Source organism: Myotis nattereri (genome assembly GCF_964212035.1).
Source record: "Myotis nattereri genome assembly, chromosome: 3".
Classification (NCBI taxonomy): Eukaryota; Metazoa; Chordata; class Mammalia; order Chiroptera; family Vespertilionidae; genus Myotis; species Myotis nattereri.
In genome coordinates, this window is record NC_138077.1 from 141,416,246 (window position 1) to 141,430,357 (window position 14,112).

General features: G+C 41.8%; 1 long non-coding RNA gene across 3 annotated transcripts in view; it reads left to right on the forward strand.

The window, feature by feature from the left end:
- The window catches only part of LOC308516060, a 386,889-nt gene that overhangs the window by 227,165 nt on the left and 145,612 nt on the right, over positions 1-14,112 (forward strand). For 2 of the 3 annotated variants that reach the window (XR_013995695.1, XR_013995696.1), the window contains exon 1: positions 3,941-4,118. The exons of the other annotated variant lie outside the window; for it this stretch is intronic. This is a non-coding gene — a long non-coding RNA (uncharacterized lncRNA). Of the gene's footprint in view, positions 1-3,940; positions 4,119-14,112 lie in introns of those variants that run through there. 3 annotated transcript variants of the gene reach the window in all.

The following is a 14,112-nucleotide window of genomic DNA, read 5'->3' on the forward strand; positions in this document are numbered from 1 at the left end:
TGAAGAGCTTGCTTTGTATGCCACAAAGTCCCACGGTGATGGATGAGTGGGTGTAGATAATGTGAAATAAGCCATAACCCCTCCAAGCAATCAGGCTTGCATTTTACAAGTCCTGGGAAACCCCGGACAAACAGTATGAGTACACTAAGGCTGAGTCCTCTGTGAGTAGTAGTTGAAGATAAAGACATCATTGATGTTCCAGACAGATTTTCATCATGCATAAATCATTCCTGAGGATGGAATCAGCTGCCTTGAGTGGTGCTCCGACTCCTTGAGGCTGCTCACATTAGTTCTGCAGTTTATGGTGGTGTCTGAAGGACTAAATGCACAATTCAACATTGGGAAGAAAGTTACACACAGAACGTTCTTTTTCAATAAGGTTTTTATAAGTGCATACAACTTTTGATGGGAAAGTATATTGGTCGGGCTCATTTGTTGTTTATTCATTAATTCTGTAGTTGTTTATTCAACAAGTATTTCTTAATTGCCTCCTGTGTGCCAGGATCTGTTCTCAAGGCTGGGAATACAGTGTTGAGCCATAGCTGACATTGTCCCTGCTTAGAGCACATAGTTGACTGTCGTGTAGTCATGCCTCCTCTACAATTGGGCTTTGTGATCTTGGGCAAGTGACAAGTTCTCTCTACCTCAGTTTCTTTGTATAAATTAAATGTTATTTTTTCTCCCAGTTGACACATAAGATCCTGTTTAAAGCTAATATCCCCCCCCCTTTTCTTTTAATTTTTATTGTTTAAAGTATGACATAGGTCCTTTTATCCCCATGGCTTACTTAGTTTGGTGTTCTAGCAAGTGACTGAATATGGTGGTTCTGACTAGATAGGTATATTCAGATCCGAGTCATTGATTGCATTTCCATGTGAAAATATACTTTTTCTGAGTATATCCCGCGTTTGTATGTGCCAGCTGCTTAAATGTCAACATATGCACGCAGTTTCTGAAAACTCACCATTATTTTAAAGAGAAAGCATAGATTCTCATTTTTGCTGGGAACATTTCAACAGTTTTGAAGCTTGATCTTCAAACACAAAGGATCATTGTCATTAATATTCTGCCGAAACACTAGCCCAGGGCAGTTGAGTTGTGTTTAGTTGAAATTCAGTGCTAACAAAACTGTGCTTGGGATAGGGTTGTTAAAGTTTGTTGTTGTTCACAATTTAATATTATTGGTAATGCTGATGAACTCAACCATTGATTATATGACCTGATTTTGTAAATAAAGTTTATTGGGACACTTCTTTACGTATTATCTATGGCTATACAGGCATAATTGTGAAGGTGGGAAAAGGTCCATGTGGCTCAAAAAACCAAAATTATTTAGTGTTCAAAAAAATTTTATTTTAGTCAATGACCAGAGAGAGAGAAAGAGAGAGAGAGAGAGAGAGAGAGAGAGAGAGAGAGAGAGAGATCAAATTGTTATTCCACTTATTTTATGTTTTCATTGGTAGATTCTTGTATGTGCCCTGACCAGGGATCAAACCTACCACCTTGGCCTATCAGGACAACACTCTAACCACCTGAGCTACCAGGCCAGGGCATATTTAGTATTTTTAATAGAAAGTTTGCTGATGCCTGGATTATAGAATATACTTGTAGAATTTAAAATCTCAAGCTCCTAATGTTGAGTGTGAGTGACCATAATGTACTTTTTTTTTCTTCCAGGAAACGTAGTTTATATGCCTTTCCCCGCCCCCCCCCCCCCCCCCCCGCCCCCAGTATGCTTGTGAGAAATGAGCCTTGTTAATTTGTAACTTTTTTGAGATAGCAGAATTTGATAACTATATACCCCACAATTTTAATCTTTTGTGGGGGGGGACTTTTAGTTTCCATGAGTTGGATCCACAGTGGCCTTGTTTTCTTTAAAAGCTGAGAGACCTTATTGCTAAAGCATTTTTATTCTGTTAAACAATTGGTCCTATGGAGCTTCAGATCCTTGCTTTCTTCACATTTCAGCTGTGAGGAGAGATTAGACAAAATTTCAGCAGTGGGTAAGCACTCAGAGATACAGTTATAATCTTTCCTACAGTTTTCCTGTGTAGTTTTCGGGGCTTTAGGGCTGATGGGTCTGGCCCACAGGAGTGCTGAAGTCACCATTTCAGAAAGCTGGCCTCAGTCTCAATCCAGACCATTCATCTAGAGGGCTAGGCCCCAGGTCTGGAGTGTAAACACAATGTTATACAGCTAGGACTGCTGAGCACCCTCGGAGGAGGACCGCTGGAGTTGCTCCCCAGCATTTTCTCAGGCGCTCAGGAGGGGTTGTGTAGACATTTCAGCTTCATTTTGAAAGGATTCACATGTCTACCACAACAGAATACATCCCATTAAGGGGAAAATAAAGAAGTTTTAAAATCCAGCAGCGCTGCTTTTATGGGTTCAAATTTGCCTGTGACTCGTCCTAGCACATAATTTCTGAATAAATGTTGGTTTATTTAAAGTACAGGCTCTCTGGTATTTGAAGTGAACCAATGTAACATTTGTTTGGAGATTTCATGTTTACAACCATATTACCGAAAATTCTTAGTTTACTTCATCAACATTTAATGAGTGCCTCTTATACACTAAACATTTCCTGACTTCTTGGGGCTTACATTCTTTTGGGAGTGACTGATAGGTAAAATACTCTCCTGAAAAAGTAAGAGATGCCCCAATAAGGCATGCACTTGGACCCTAAGCATGTGTGAGGAGGGGGATGGAGACAGGGCCGTTCTGAGAGGGTTCCCAGGGCAGGACCATTTATTCTGACTCATCCCTAGGGATATTCTTTTCTTTAGAAGGGAATACATACAGTGGTCCCCCCTTATCCACAGTTTTGCTTTCCGTGGTTTCAGTTTCCCTCCATCAACTGCCGTCTGAAAACATTAAATGGAAAATTCTAGAAATAATTCATAAGGTTTATATTGCACTCTGTTCTGAGTAGTGGGATTTAAATCTCCCGCATCCCACTCCATCCTGCCTGAGATGTGACTCACCCCTTTGTCTGGTGTCTCCACACTGTATACGCTCCCCCACCTGTTAGTTCGGAGCTGTCTTGGTTATCAGATGGACTATCTCTGTGCCGGGAGTGCTGTGTCCCAGTAATCCTTATTTTACTTAATATTGCCCCAAAGCACAAGAGCAGAGGTGCTGGCAATTTGGATATGCCACAGAGAAGCCATAAGGCACTTCCTTTAAGTGAAAAAGTGAGTGCAGTACAATAAAACATTTTGAGAGACCACATCACCTAACCTTTATTACAGTATATTTATTACAGTTATAATTGTCCTACTTTATCATTAGTAACCTCTTTCTGCGCCTAATTTATAAATTAAACTTATCGTAGGTTTATATGTGTAGCCAAAAAACATAACATATGTAGGGTTCTGCATTGTCCTTAGATTCAGGCATCCACTGGGCTTCTTGGCACATGTGTCCTGCAGATAAGCAGAAACTAGTACACGTATAAAGCATGGATACAGGCTTCTAGGACAGGCGTGGGGGCAGAAGGATCTTGGGGCATCTCGGGCCACCACAGTCCAACTGCACAGTTTTTCCCTCTGGCTGGCCCTGCCTCTGAGGTCGAGACATGTGCGAGGACAGGTTGTGTAAGACAGACAGCTTCCATCCTAAGCATGAAGCAGGGGGAGGGATACACTGTGAAACACACCCAGTAGCCCCAGCCATCTCAGTGCCCCCCTCGCCAACCCCCTCCTCAGCCCCTCCCGCCCCCCGCCCCCCCTCCTCTCCCGCTCTGTTCTGGATGGATTCTGCTCCTTGCCCTGGCCCTTCATAGACTCTCTTCCTTCTTCCCAGGAGATTTTATAATTAAATGAGATAAAGGCAGGAAATCTGTAATAAGTACTAACTTCCATGTATGCCAGGCTTTTTTTTTTTTTTTTTTTAAAGCATGTAAAAAAAAACCCAACCCAGGAGGCAAACCCAGTCTGGTGGGAAGAGATCAAAGGGCAGCCGCGTGACCTGCTGGCAAAGGGCTCTTTTCCCAGGAGGCCCACATCCTGCCCTTCAGCGCGGACAGCGGAGGAGGAAGTGGTGTGCAGCGGCCTGGGTCTGAGCGAGGGCGGCTCTCAGGGACCTGGTCTCAGTGCCCGGGCTCCAGGAGCGTGCCCGTGAGTATGGGAAGGGCCAGCACACAGCTCCTTGTATTCATAAACACGGCTGCGGGAAGCGCGGTTTTAAATTACCACTCCCACCACTGCTGCCCGCTCTCCCCCCTTAATCCTGCAGAGATGTCAGGCCCAGATAGACCTTGGGTGGGGGACCGGCGGGGAGAGCCCTTTCTGACAACCCCCTATCGAATAGCCCGAGAGCCTGCGGATTGGGTTGCAACAGGAATACCCTAATCTTGATCTCATTGTTTTCCTCTCCCCGAGAGGGTGGGATGGGTTTGGGGGTGGCTGGAGAGTGGGCCCTGGAGTTGCTGACACCAGGTAAGGAAACCTCCAAGGCTGCTACTCCCATTTGGAGGGCTCAGCAAAGGGCCGGCAAACAAGCCAGTCTCTGTTTTCTAACCCCTCCCGCGTCTGCTGGCGAATCCCACAAAGGCAGGCAGGCCGGCAGCTGCGCGGAGGCGCTGTGCTGCTCTGGGGAAGGGAAGCTGAGCCTCGGCTCTGCTGGGCTCTGAAATTATTACCCGTGAGTGCAAGCAGGCCAGGCCGCTGCAGCCAGACCTGGGGGTGTGGAGACCCCTCCCCTGCCCGGCTGTCAGCAGTCTGAATGTCCACAGCAGGGGATTTATGCCTCCTCCCCGGCCTTGCAAGGCTTCTGTGGATATACTTAGCCATGACAATGCTGGTTTGGGAATTTCCCTAGGATGGGCCAGGACTTGTTTCCAAAATAACACCTTTCAAAGCATGCAGAGACTTAGAAATTAGATAATTGTGTGATATTTATAAAATGAATTACGTTGTGTTAACAAAGTCAGGACAGCTGTTTCTGATGCTGAAGTAAATAACACCTTATGATTCATTAAGGTTGGGGGCAAAGAGGCTTTTTAAAAAGTTGCTACTTTCCAGCTGAGTCTTTGCAAAAAAAAAAAGAAAAAAATCGAGACAGCTCACAAAGTAGGTAATACAGTTTCAAGTTAAAATGTTTATGTCTGCGTGTGCATGGCATGGTTAAGTTGTCCTATTTCACTCGTAAAACACTTAGTGAGCACCTAAAATATGCTTATACATGTATGCAGAGACACAGAGATAATACTTTACTGCTCCCGTCCTCCATGAATTCTCAGCCTAGTGAGGGAGACAGATGTATAAACAGATAATTGCAATTCAGTGAACTAAGTGCTAACAGAAGGATAAAAGGAATGCTATGATGGTATGAGAGGTATATCCATTTACAGTGCAAATGGAAAAGAGGGAACAGCTACACACAGGAAGTGACATTTGAGCAGGATTTGATGGAGGAGGGGTCACTTCGAAAGCAGAGAAGGATGTGGCCTTCTTTCGGCTCCTCTTCTTCACCAGCCTCCTCTTACCTCAGGGCCTTTGCACATCCATTCGCCTCTGTCTGGAAAGCTGCTCCCATCGCTCTTCCTCCGTTCAGTCCTTTAAATCCCAATTCCTGTGTCACTTCCTTGGCAAGCCTGACTTTCTAAGTCAAATCCTTTTATGAGTGCTCACTCATCACACACCCTCCTTTTGAGCAGTTATCACAGCTGCACTTTCACACTATTTGCGTGGTTATTTGAGTATCTGTTTTTCCCACTGGACAGAGACTGGGTCTTTTGGTTCAAGTTTGTTTCTTGACGAAAGACATACTTGTTGAATGAATTAGATGAAGATGCAGGTGTGAAAAAAACAAACGTGTATTCAGACAGCAGCAAGTAGCTAGGAATGCTGGCTCTTGGGGTATGTGAATTGTGAGAGGCAGAGGATTGAGTCATTTAAGGAACTTGGACGATCTAACTTGTTTATGTGCTAGCCTCATTTAATGTTTTTCAGCATAAAAATACCTTTTTTTAAGATCTGTCTCTTAATTATTCCATTATTAGTATCGGATGGATTAAGTTGAAGATGAAGTATTAAAAATAGAAAAGTGGTTGTTTGCGTGTGGTTTGGGGGCTCAACTATACTTTTTAAAAATTATGATTAAGGTGTACCATTCAGAGAGAAAAATACACAGTGCATCATCGCACAGCTAGATGAATTATGACAAGGTGAATGTATATGTAACTCCCACACAAGTCACGAATAGGTGGGCTTCCTGGAGCCTTAACTGTAAACACCAGTGTGTGTACTGAGCCAGGAGAGGAAGGATGAGATGGAAGAGTCCCTGTCAGACTCTAAAAGGGCAAGTTTTCTGGAGAAGACAGGAGGCGGATTCTCTTCCAGCTCACTCGTGAACTTGAGAAGTGGTATGAGAGCAATGCAAACCTCACCATTTCCCCATGCATCCCCAAACAGGGCTGGAGCAGCCGTGGGCAAACTATGGCCCACGGGCCGGATCGGCCCATTTGAAATGAATAAAACTATTGAAATAAAAGACCGTACCCTTTTATGTAATGATGTTTACTTTGAATTTATATTAGTTCATACAAACACTCCATCCATGCTTTTGTTCCGGCCCTCCGGTCCAGTTTAAGAACCCATTGTGGCCCTCGAGTCAAAAAGTTTGCCCACCCCTGGGCTGGAGAGTTCAGGGCCAAGGTTGAGCTGAGATGCAGAGGGGCATGAGGATTTTTTGTGTTTTTCTGTTGTTTTTTTTCCCCAAAGAGTCACTGGCATCTGTCTGTCTCCTCACAAGGAGCACTGTTTTCTTAGCACCTTCTTCGGTGTGGAGCCCAGGAGCGGAGTTTAGATCTTGTTACCCCAGCATTCTGCAGGGAGCAGTGTTGACTTAGAGCTTCCATCACACAGGTGACTTTGGAGTCACCTGTGACACAGTAGATCTGGAATACCAGGGTCTGAGTACTTGGTCTGTCACTTAGTAGCTGGGTGTTCTCTAGTCGTTTTTAGTTAATTTTTGTATCTCACTTTCCTTATTTATTAGGTGGAGATAATAATGCAATTGACTAATAGTAGAGTTACTGTGAGATTGACGCATTCGTACATGCAAAGTGCTTATAACACAAGCGTATAGTAAGCACTAAGTAAAAAGAAAGAGACTCTAGTTAAAAGGACCTTCCTGTTTTTGTCTTACAGTGATGTAGGTATCCCTAATGGGATACCAAAGTAATATGAGGACTTTCGAGAGATAAGATCAAAGGAGACACAATAGTATAACTTTGGTAGAGGAAAAAGGATGTGTGAGAGGAACAATGGTCTTTGTAAATAATACTAAAAACAGGACCTGGTTTTCTAGACTAGGACTTTATATACATAAATGGTGGAGTCATGGATAGGGATGGAATGTGTCTCAGGATGAAACAAGAAGAATGCATCTTGAGAGGGGATATCAGTTTGATCTTAAAGGTCATAAGCTAACATTTGTGTTGGTAGTTGGGGAACGGGATACCATAAGGAGACTGTAAGAATGGTGAAAGCAACAAGAATGATCTAGGAAGAACAACCTCAATTCCTCAAAGAAATGTTAGGGAAAGGAGATGAGTATTTATGACTCAGATATCTAAACTGAATGCAGATTATGGCTTAAAGAATAAGAGAATTGGAAATTAACCTAGATAGGTCAAGTAACTTATCTAGGTGGTACTGAAGTAAAGAGGTACTTGTCCTTGGATACCGTAGTAGAAAGAGGGAAGAAAGGAAGGATACACCCACACACGTATGTATGTATGAGCAAACATCTTTCTTCCATGTCAGGTACTGTGTTTAGAGGGTTCCGCTTATTATTTAGTTCTATTCTGCAAACAATTCTGACAACTCAATATCATTAGCCCCATTTTGCAGATAAGGAAACTGAGGCTGAGAAAGTTAACTACTTTGGGCAACGTGTTAAATACTAACTGGGGAGTAGACCTAAGGCTGAATTTCAGCCCAAGACTCCTATTCTATTATATTGATTCTCTTTTATTTATTAAGGAGAGATTCACCTGTGTTTAAAAGCAAATTTTATTTTTATAGATAGAAACAGTGAAAACAGCATTTGGGGAAGAATAAAAAGGCAAGCGAAAGAAGTGATAATATTGTGGTCATACACCAAAGAGTGCCAGGTCACATGGAGGAGTGTTTGTATGATGTTTTTTAAAGCTGGAGTTACACAACTAGCATAGTAAGATGACATGAGGGAGGTGAGACTTAATATGTCTGGACCTTTTGCAGTGAATCTCATTTTTGCTAGAACAGCATATGGTAAAATCGAGACTTGCCTTTTGAACAGTTATTATCCCTTGAATGTTAAGTAAATAACCAAGACTCTCAAGTGCAAAGTTTAATTTAACAAATATAGAAACTTCAAAATTGTTTTGGGATGGCAGAAACCTGGGGAAAAGTTACATGATTTCAAAGCTCAGAACACGGGAGAAAAGAGTTAGGTACAGTTACAGCTCTACCTCAGAGGCCACATGGCTAAGAGACTTTTGGTTGAAAGCCAGTTCTCAGTGTGTAGCTGTTCCTTGTAGTGTTTTGTTGTGAAGACTTTTAAGACCATGAATTTGAGAAGTCAGTTTCTGTGGGTGTTTGAACAAGGAAGATGGCTTCATATGTGCAAAGTCTGACCTAGCCTTTAAGAGCAAGATTCAACCTGAAGAAGACATATGAACTAGATTAGAAGGTTTTTATTAGCTAGTATGTTGAGGTACTTTGTTCATATGTCAGGCTTTTCCCCACCCAGTGCTGCTGCAGTTTATTTTTAAAATCATAAACGAAGGCTTCTCTGTTTGTTTTCACTAAACTCCATTATGCAAGTTAGGACCATTGCTCTCTTGTCTCAAGATTTGATTCAGTGGATACATATGTAAAGGCCCTGGTGTGCAGAACACTATGCTAAAGGATGTAGAGAGGTCACTGGTGTGGGAGTCTCAGGGAGTCTGTGGCGTAGTGATACGTTATAAAATCACACAACAAAAACCAAATGGCCATCATGGATGATCTCGGTGTGTGTTTGTGTTAGAAGAGGGATAGAATATATTCAGTTGTGTGCAGTCAGGAGCGATAGCCAGATGACCTCTACACCGAACAATGGGTACACTCTGTCTTTCAGTGTCTTATACAAAATCGACAAGAATAGGCACATAATAGATGATCAAGTGTCTTAGGAGAAATTTTAAAATAGGTCTTGAGGGAAGTCAGAGATTTTGTTGTTTTAGAAGTGATGGGATGGGAATGTAAGATATTCTAAGGGCCAGTACAGGTAAATACAGAGCTCCAAATCAGAGAGCACTTCAGTAAAAATGAATTGCTTAGTGTTTGGGGTCTTTGGGGGCATGCTTTTGAATTGTAAATAATATTTGCAATTTCACATTTTCTGCATTTATTTACTCTTAATGCCATTCAAGTCATGGGAATAAATATTGAGCAGGACAGATCAAGCAGAGACTAAAGATACTCTTCAATCTTCAGATCTTCAATCTGATATTTTCAGATGCTTAAATGCTCCCTGGGAAGCATTCGCAGCAGGCTTTCATCTGGGGTTATTTTCCTTCTGCCTAAGAGCTCCCTTTAGAATTTCATTAGTTCAGGTGTTCTGGTGATAAGATCGCTCAGATTTTATTTATAGGACTGTATTTCCAAAGGGTATTTTCACTGGCTACAGAATTCTTGGCAGTTATTTTCTTTCAGTGCATTAATGATATCATTTCTGATACCATGCCTTGTGGTTTACCGTGATTATATTGGGAGTCTGTTGGTCTTATTTTTGTCATTTTAAAATGCCCTGTCTCCCCCCGCCCCCTCCACTTTTAACCCCCTCCTCCTTCCTGAAGCTTTAATAGTGTTCACTTTGTCTTTGTGTTCCAGCAGTTGGAAGGTTTCATTTTTGTCTTTGATTTTCAGCAGTTTTACGCTCATGGTCTAGGTGTGAATTTCCTCAGATTTACCTAACTCAGGGTGTGCAGCACATCTTGAATCCGTGGCTGGATTTCTTGGATCAGTTTTGGAAAATTCTCAGCCATTATCTCTTCAGATATTGCTTTTGCCCCATTCTCTCCTCACTTCTTCTGGGAATCTAATTCCATATATATTAACTTGGGTTTCCGATGTTGCTTTTCCTTTTCCTCTCCATGCTTTGATCTGGACACCTCCTCCTGATGTAGCATCCAGTGATCTTTGATGCAGCCTCCCTGTTACAGGCAGGGATCCGACTATTCCAAAGGTGGCCTATGGTCTTCGTGAAGTGGCTCAGCATCTGGTTTATTATGCTTACTCCTTTGGTTCAGACCTTTGGGATCCCAACAGGAGGCCTGGGTTGTTTTCAGGAGCCCTTTTCCTTAGCAGGCCATGACCTTCGATTTTTGCCTGCCCTGCTCTGTGCGACTGTGCCACTTCTTGGTCTTTTGAGTCTTTGCAGTAGAATCCACAGGTGTGTTAAAGAGGAGGCCAATGTCAGGCCCCCTTGTCTCCACAGTCATGGCCCTTCAAGTCTTTGTACCTTCCTAGTCCTCTCCTGCCTTCAAACAGAGTCTATGTAATAATGCTTTCCCTGGTTATTTAGTTCTGTGTTGGGAGGTTGGCCTGATCTAACGTGGTTTATTATGTTGAAGTAGAAGCTGAGATACTTTAAGGTGGTCTAATTCTGGGTGTTTTGATACCTTGATACTTTGTTCCAACAATTTCAAATGCTGGCTTGCCATTTACCTGGCTGCCCTTGTCTGTCAGAAGTTTTTGATCAAGTTATTGGAAATTTTTCTTGTGGTCATAAAAACATCACCATGTCATATGTTTGCATTTAAAGATCGCATTTATAAATTTTGCTTCTATAATCTCATTTGATCTTAACAACAGCCACATGGTGTCAAACATTAAATTGAGTCGATATTAATTTATCTCTAGTTAGTGAAATAAATATTCTGGAAAATGGGGATACAGAGAAGGGAGTATTTGAGGGGAATTTGAAGTTAGAATTTTATAGGACTTAGTGACCAGCCGATTGTGGAATGAGAAGGGAGTGATCATTTTTCTTGGATAGACTGAGAAGGTGGTTCTGCTTTAAAGAAAAAGAGTATATTAAGAGGAGAATTAAGGTTTGGCAGGGTCAATAATGAATAAAGAAAATTAGTATTGAATTGTGCTCCCAGAAGGGGGGAGTTACTATGGTTGAGTGAAATTGCTCTTGGGCATGTTAAGGATGAGGAAAGGAAAAGAGGAGGAGGCAGGGCAGTGTTGGGGGAGGGCCAAAAGTATCTCTCTTTTCCTTCTCTGTCCCCTCCTCCGTCCCCCCAAGTCCTATTTATTGAGGGTTTACAAAGTGCCTGCTTTGTTTGTATATATATTCTCATTTAATCTTGAACCCTATAAGGTAATTACATTGTGATTCCATTTTATAGCCTCGTCCATATGTCAGGTGTTGATCCAATACCTTAAATGAAGTCAAATGGTGAAGCATGAGGGTATGAGATCGATGCCTAGAACTGAGTCTGAGTGAGTGCTTTAGCATTTCAACCTGAGCACAATTGGCCAAGCAAAGTGCATATTTTGGAAGCTTGGATAGGCAATCAAGGGTGAGTGAGGCTGGATGGGAGGTGGAGAGAGTGGAGCAGGGGGAACCGTTGGGGCTGCTTCCGTAGCATGTCATGTAATAAAGTCCTCTCCTGAATGGAACCAGCAGGAAGAGAAGATGCGTGGCTGTGAGATTTCAAAGCTAGAAAGGTCAGGACTCAGTGACTGTGAAGCTGTGAAAGGTGGAGGAGAAGAATGTGAAAAAGAAGGCTTTAAGCCTGGGGACAGAAGCTCCTGCTTACTGCTCTTTCCCGGTGATGTCCTCTGTGCTTTCCTACTCTCCTAACTCCTCAGTGAATGCCTCCTGTCTTTAAGACTCCATTCAAATGCCTGCTCTCAGCCACGTCTTTCCTGCCACCTCTCACTCCTCCTCCCACGCTAGGATGTAGCTCATCTCTACTGTGGCAGCTTTCCTTGAAAGCTGTACTTCTATACAGTCATGAGGTTCTCTCTTCATTTCTTCCCTTCTTTCCTCCTGTCTGTGTTCTGTAAAACAAACAACCCTTCCCAAAGCTACTTTTTAATAAAATACATAGTGATGAGCAAAAGTAGGTTAATAATAACAAGTAATACAATATTTAATAAAAAATAATACAAGAAAAAACGTTTGCATACTCACAACTATGAACCTACTTTTGCCCATCCCTGTATTCACTGAGCACTACATTGAGCTTTTTGGGTGCAAGGGCATTGATTTCCTTAAGGTTTTATTGCTATTATCTAATATGTCGGATATGTATTACATACTGAATAACTGAGTAAACAAATGGGAAATTATGGTGCTAGTTGTAGAAATAAATATAAATGAACAAAGCTCACAGCAACATAGAATGGAAGTCAACTGTAAATGATAGCATTGCCAAGTGGTGATCCTTCTTTTTGTCTTTTTACAAAATAAAAGCCCACATGGGTTTCAGTGTACTTCATCTGTCACTGCTCCATAGAATAACAGTCAACTTCACAAACTATATTTTGTGACAAAAATATTTAAGAAAGAGAAAGGCAGCAAAACAGGCTATAGCATACTATTATCTATGGGTTTCTATTCTCTGTGTTAATTAACTTCCTTTCCTTTGTCCAAATATTTGCTTGATAAGGTTCTGCTTGGGAAAGGTTCCGATGAACTGTAAATGCCCAGATACTGGACAGTAGAAGGGAGAGAAAAAGAGGAAACACTTCACTGAATGACTCATTTGCTCTATGGAGTTGAATATAATAGAGTCCTAGGAAATGACTGCCAGTTTTGGGAAGTAGACAAAAATGGGATTGCACAGAGCTTGGAATTTAAGAGCAGAGCTGTGGAATGAAGGTGTAACAGAATTCATTCATTTAGATCTAGCTGGAGAAGTTTTATATTAGGAAAGAAATGCCAGTAAAAACCTCTTGCCACCTCATCTCAAATCCAGCATTATGTGCTTAAAATTATGGCCCTGTGGTCATTAGCCGGCAGTCAAACCTTCCCAGTAGGTCCACATGTGGTAGGAAACATGCACAGCCATAACTGCAGTATTTTTATCATCTCTTGGAGAGTCTCTTTCAGCTCTGTTTAGTTATTTGCCTATCTCTAATAATGCAGGAAGGTTAGCATGTGCTTAATAATTTTCAAGCTCCTGGGACTAGGCAGGAATTGATTTTATCTGCAATTTGTCCAGTGACAAGCACACTGTTGAAGGAAAATAAATATTGACTATAATTTTTATTGGATCATGCCCAATCGTAAATCAAAGCTGTGAAAAGAGTTTAAGTAGCTCTTCCGATCCCTGGGATTCATAGCTTTCTGTTATTATTTGACCAGAGGTGGTAGCTGGACATCTGTGCTACCCTAGGGTGGTGAGCTTAAGGGAACTTAGCCTTGCCCTTCTGTCTCGTTTTAAAATGTGACGCTACTCTAAGGCTAGGGAGAGTAGACTTTTCAGTTTAAATCTCTCCTTTTCCCCCAGGTAGGACTCCAAATTTTAGATTTTATGGATGAATAGGTAACCTTAGTGAGTGATTTGAGACTACAGTACATAAAAATGTGTCAATAGTTCAGGATGACTGATGGCTCCTCTTGTAACCAAAGCCACCTGCAATTTTTTATAGTCCTGAAGCATAAGCCATCCTGAACAGATAATCAATTCTATTGCACAAACAGTCACTTCTGTTTACCAAGGAGGCCCACTTTCTCTCCCCAAGCAGGACTGTAAAAAAATAACCTACATAATCCAAATTATAAAAACTTCTGAAATATTGGGGCACTGTAACTCTACCTATCTGCATCTCCTCTCTATACTTTGGCCCTGTCTTCCATTATGAGTTAAGGAACAGGAGCACCATTTATGCAGCTATAAATATAGATCAATGAGAACTTAAATGACATGTTCATCTGTGTACATGCAAATACCACACATGAATATTTTAGTCCTGGTATTATTTTGTGTCCAGCTTTTTAAAAAAAATCCTTACCCATCAATATGTTTTTATTGATTTTTTAGAGAGAGGGGGAGGGAGAGGAGGATGGAAAGGGAGAGGGAAAAGGCAAAACATCAATGTGAGAAAGAAACATGGA